This window comes from Austrofundulus limnaeus, unplaced genomic scaffold, assembly GCF_001266775.1.
Source record: "Austrofundulus limnaeus strain Quisiro unplaced genomic scaffold, Austrofundulus_limnaeus-1.0 Scaffold634, whole genome shotgun sequence".
Classification (NCBI taxonomy): Eukaryota; Metazoa; Chordata; class Actinopteri; order Cyprinodontiformes; family Rivulidae; genus Austrofundulus; species Austrofundulus limnaeus.
The window spans coordinates 164,827-170,609 of record NW_013953036.1 but is presented as its reverse complement, the minus strand read 5'-3'; the positions used below and the strand labels follow the sequence as shown (position 1 = coordinate 170,609).

The following is a 5,783-nucleotide window of genomic DNA, read 5'->3' as shown; positions in this document are numbered from 1 at the left end:
GTTCCACTTCAAGAATAATAGTCATCAGTTCTCCTTACCTGAGGAAAGTCTGCATTATGATCCCTGCTGCTGTATCTGGTCTGTCTTCTCCCTGACCTTGTTCTTTGTAACTGTGGTAATGAAGATTTATTTTAAATATGTGGAAAGCAGCCAGCACAACTTCTGCACAGAAATGAAAGACGACTGGGTTTAGCTTGGCAAGGGATGTAACAGGTAACAACAACTAATCATGTTAACTAGCTAAACATTATATAATGTGGAACTCATCATTTAGCTAACATTATCTGCCTCCAACAGCATGACTCAACTTACGTGGTTTGTTTGGTAAAAACTGTGCCAAGTTTTAGTTGCTCTTTACACGGGAGGCTATACTCAGCACAGCAGCTCCTATCAGTCATCTCATCTGCAGGAGTAGCTTGCGCACGCTTATGGTGCGTTCAAAGACGGCTCAGAAAAACGCATTACCACATGTTAATAATGGATAAAACAGCTGTTACGGCTGAGAAAAGTGCGGGGACAGAGAGCGCAGATGCAGGAAGTGCGGGGAGACATGTCCATGCAAATCCTGCATCCGTTGTGTCCATGCCTTCACCACCCAGGGCGTGGGCCCCTGGGCAATTGCCCAATTGCCCAAATGGTTAATCCGGCCTTGATCTCAGCAGAGCAGAAGACACCTCTTGCAATGTGTTAATCCATTCTCATTGGATTGATACAGTTTTCCACCCTTTTGCAAAACAGTTAACGCAGATGTCATTCAAGAAGTCCAAACTCCCTTTTAGCTGTCAGTAAGAAATACTGAAAGCACCAGTTTGACACTTCTTCACAGAATTTTTCAATTTGCAGTCAGTCTGCAGGCCTGTGTTGTTCTTTGCAAGCATGGATCGAGGAGGTCTAAGGCAGACGAGAGGTAGAGTGAGAGTAAGAGGTAGAGGGGTCAGAGGAAGAGGAGTCTGTGTGCGAGGTGGATGTATAGTTGGAAGGGCAGGTTACAGTTGAAATTCGGACAACTGTGATTGAGCATGTTGTAAGTCATGGCCTTTCATTTTAGAGAGGCTGGACAAAGAGTCCAACCTGTTCTAAACAGAAACACTATTGCATCCATTGTTAGAGTTTTTCAACAGGAGAACAGGTAATGTTGCTATACAATATATACAGAAATATCTGCAGTGATATACCTGTACAGTACTTCACATAATTTTTTTCCACATTTCATGTATTCTTTAAGGCTACCAGTCGGTGGTGGTAGAGGGTGCTGAGCAGGAGGCAGCCGTTGTCAACATGGTTCTGGCAAATAATATTGAATGTGATGTGGATGAGGCCATGTGGCCCATTCTTCAAAAAAGAAGAGACTAGAAGAGACATATGAGTATCACTTGTGGCTATCTCTTATACTCATCGTATAGGCCTACCATAGATTTTTGATCTTTACTGGAAAAGACTGTTTTTTATTTACATAATTTCTCACACAGTAAAGGATTTTTTTTTTATTTCCATGCATTCTCTGTTGGAATATTTCATTTGTCAAGCACAGTCTGAAAAAAAAATGCAATCAATAAAATTTGCATCAAACCATCTGCTTCTGAATGCGTTTTTGCAAGAGGGCAAATTTGACTACAAACAGCACTGGTATTTAAGCTACATACAGTCATAGGCTACAATGACAAGCAATGGTGCACTGATTCACACGAGTGCTGTATTTTGTATTTTGTTGCCTATTGTGTACTGATTGTTTGGAGGTGCTCATACATTGTGTCAAAGTTGAGTTGTTTGAAGGCAAAATTTGCTTTTGTTCCATATTTTAAATGTTTTGACACAGTTATTGCCTTTTGCAAATAAAATGTGTCATTTTGACCACTGTGTCAATGTTTAGGCCTCTGTGTTAACTGTTTTGAAAATGTGGTTTTTGAGTTGACGGTTGCGTCAAACCAATCAATAAAAACTGTAATGGCACACCTTGACTCAACAGAAATATAAAAACACAACCAAAATTTTAATTTCACCCTCAAGCAGTGGGAGATTTCATGTAGTTCACAATTGATTTTGATCTATTTCTTGTCAGTGCTAAATCTGAACATAAACACAATGCTAAACATAGCCTTCTTATTTAAAAGACAAAAAACTCACCGATGAAATGTTATGAGGTCCGAACATTTTCCACTACTATTGCTGCACCCGAACACTGCTCAGTGACACGGCATTGCGGGTCTGTGTTCAGTGGTTGAATGACTGTGTCAAGATGGAGTCGTGTTTAGCATACCCAAAGTCACATGATAACCCCTCTAGTAAATATACCTCAATGGAAGCGGCTGTGATGACATGCTGAAATGGGCGGGACAGGATCGGAAGGAGGTTCTTAAAGAGAAAGAGGCAGATTTCAAGGCGTTTAGAGATGGACATGATGAGAAGTCAAGTTTATTTTCTATTTAGATAAACATTTTAATAACAACTGAAGGTGACATAGTTACTTTATGATGGTATAGAATTTAAATATATGCCTTAGAAACACATAACATTGCACCTTTAAGTGTCAGTCTTAGAGCTGATTTGTGACACCTTGCTGTGCCACAAAGCTGATCCTGGATGAAGTTGTTACAAAACACCCAGCATGGACCAGTCACTGCATCAGATTTCATGTTCAAGAATATTCTGAGAAATGTCAAGATGAAACTGTGAAAATCCCAAGATAAGTTCACATTTGACACAAATGTCCATACATATCACGTGGATTGTCACAAATTACATAAAATTTCCTCATTTACATTGTGAGAAATTTAGTGTTCTTTTACTGAAATCATGTCTAAACCAGGCATAAACCACATGAATGTTGAACTGATTAAAATGTGAAGAGAATAGACCATGACACAACCACCCAGGACTGGATCTGAATGGTTATTTTAATGCTTCAAGCTAGAGCATCAGCAGCGTCCAGACAGACATCCGGAAATACAACAAGTTTTATCATTGTCTTCAGCATCCGGTTCTGCCCACCACATCACTGCGGCTGAAACCAGATACTCAGACAGCATAAACTTTCCTAATGTTTAATTCAATGGTATCTATGTGTTGTTATGGTGCTCCAGGCATGTAGCTAAAACTATTTTAATCAAGGCATAACAATAGTTAGAAACTAGTACTTAATAAGGAAAACTATAAAATGGTGTTGTGCTTTTAGAATCAGTAAGTAAATGACCAATAAATTTATTCAACATCATGAATAAAGAAAATCTTGCGGATAATTTAAAAAAAACTGCAGCTTGAATTTTTTTATGTCTCAGAGCTTGAGGGAATGTTGAGTTTGAAGCTTCCTCCTCCCTTTGACAGCCTCATGTGGTCTGCTTTACTCACCAGCTGATGTTTAATATTCTCGCCAAAAGCTGCACAGAAATATCAACCTATTAAGTCCAACGTTATGAAACTGGTAATCGTTGTTGTTGTTGTTGTTGTTGTTGTTGTTGTTTTTTGCTTTTTGCTTTTATGTTTTTTTGTTTTGTTTTGTTTTGTTTTGTTTTGTTTTTGTCCCCTTTCTTGTTTACTTGTGGTTCCTCGAGTTTCTAAAAGTAGAATGGGAGGCAGAGCTTTCAGTTATCAAGTTCCTCTCTTGTGGAACCAACTTCCAGTTTCTGTCTGTGAGGCTGACACTCTGTCTACTTTTAAGATTAGACTGAAGGCTTTCTTCTTTGATTAATTCTATAGTTAGACTTAGGTTTCCTGAATTATTCTTCATTTCTGCTGATATAGACTTAGACTGCTGGAGCACAAACTGAGCACATTTCTTCACTCTGCTGTTGTCTTTAGTCTCTCTTCTCTACATGTTTATTGTAATTATTTCTATCAATAACATGTTTTTTTCTTTTTGTCTCTTTTCCAGAAGAAGGTGGACCTGGACCAGGGTCCTCATGTACAAAGACTTGCGTGGATTTCTTACTGAAACGTGGCATACGGTCAAATCCAGAAATTGGTGTACGCACAAAAAAATCCAGATGTATCAAACCATGTGTACACCTGAATCCACGCACATTTCTTTTGTACATCCCAACTAACGCAGGTGAGACACCTCCCCTGACACACCTTCATTAAAATTACTTCCTGCATGTGTGAAGGACATGTTTGTTTGATCCCTGCGTGATCAGAAATGATTTCTAGAGTCAGGAAAATAATGAATTTAATATACCATATTTTTGTGACTATAAGCAGCACCAGACTATAAGCTGCACCCCCCATCATAAAAAAACAGTACACCCAAAATTGTCGTCAAAAAAGTGAATTCAACATCAAAACATAAAAAGCAAACCTTTAGGAATTAAAGTTCAGAGGAATACAGTTCATTTAACTGACCTCATTTTGGTAGTTTTCTTTAACAGTTTCTGATCCAACAAAACATCAACAAAACGTCTTATTCATCTTCCTCCGGTGCACTGAAACCATCGAATTCCTCTTCTTCAGTGTCAGAGTTGAACAAGCTGAGAAAAGCTTCGTCACATAGCGGTCTGTTCAGCGTTACTTTCTGTGTAGCTTTCATCCCCCGGGGTAATGCTGGCTCTGAAGCTGTGGTACCCTCTTCACGTAGCAGTCCAGCCTTTCGGAACCTGGACGGGCTTACGTACAGTGGCTCTATTTCGCTCCTGTTGCGCAATTTCATTAGCCTTCAACTTAAAAGCGGCATCATTGGAAGATCTTCTATTCTTTTCCATGATGAGTGTATTTGAATTTGAAGAGAAATTTTTGTTGTGTCTGTCGAAGTTTAATCCGTCGTGTCGTGTCTGCTACTAGCTAAAACAAAATGGTACTTCTTCTTCTTCCTTTCATTCATGGCTACCACACCTCCGGCTAAAGAGCCCTCTGGTGGCTGAAGAAAAAAATCCATATATAAGCCGCACCGGACTATAAGACACATGGTTCAAAGTTCAAGAAGAAGGCGGCTTGGAGTCCGAAAAATACGGTAATGTGAGTGAGACACTGACGGCGATCCGGAAATGTGAGAAGCTGTCTGTGTCCCTGGACGGAATCTCTCGTACGGTGAACGCACAGACTCAAATTTTGGGGGAGTTGAATCGCAAACTGGATGTGGTTCTAACTAGGAACGCAGCCCAGCGGCATGAGTGAGGGCAACATTTGAGTGAAGTTCATACGAGATGGTAACTAATCTGGAATATTGGCTTTTTCGCAACACAGAGGCACAGTTAAGACTTTAAAGCAGCAGAGAAAGAAGTCTGCTGTTGCTCTAAAGAATTTTTTTTTCCTATCATTGGATCCCCACAGATGTGGCCTTGGTCACAGGCTGGTAAAACTCCCTGGATGATACAGCGGGTAAAATAAGTATTGAACACGTCACCATTTTTCTCAGTAAATATATTACTAGAGGGGCTAATGACATGAAATGTTCACCAGATGTTGGTAACAACCCAAGTAATCCATACATACAAATAAATCAAACCAGAAATGAAGTTACTTGTAATAATGTGGAATGGCACAGGGAAAAGTATTGAACACATGAAGAAAGAGAGGTGTAAAAAGGAATGGAAAGCCAAGACACCAGCTGAACTCTCTCAGTAATTAGAAAGCAAGCCTGCCCCTTGTCAGTGCAAATTAATATCAGTTGGTTCAGTCCCAAATGATGACCAGGTATCACACAAGAACCATCTGATGATGGGTAAAAGTAAAGAGCTCTCTCAAGACCTTTGCAACCTTATTGTTGCAAAGCGTAATCCAGTGAGCACTGTTGGGGCCATAATTCAGAAGTGGAAAGAACATCATTTCACCATAAACCGACCACGACCAGGTGC

At 39.8% G+C, this 5,783-nt stretch overlaps 1 long non-coding RNA gene across 1 annotated transcript in view; it reads right to left on the bottom strand.

Moving 5' to 3' along the window:
* Positions 1–2,137, bottom strand: part of LOC106531442 (uncharacterized) — an 18,627-nt gene extending 16,490 nt beyond the window's left edge. Inside the window, exon 1 of the long non-coding RNA XR_001311912.1 lies at positions 2,125–2,137. This is a non-coding gene — a long non-coding RNA (uncharacterized LOC106531442). The remainder of the gene's footprint in view (positions 1–2,124) is intronic.
* Between the last annotated feature and the right edge of the window lie 3,646 nt (positions 2,138–5,783).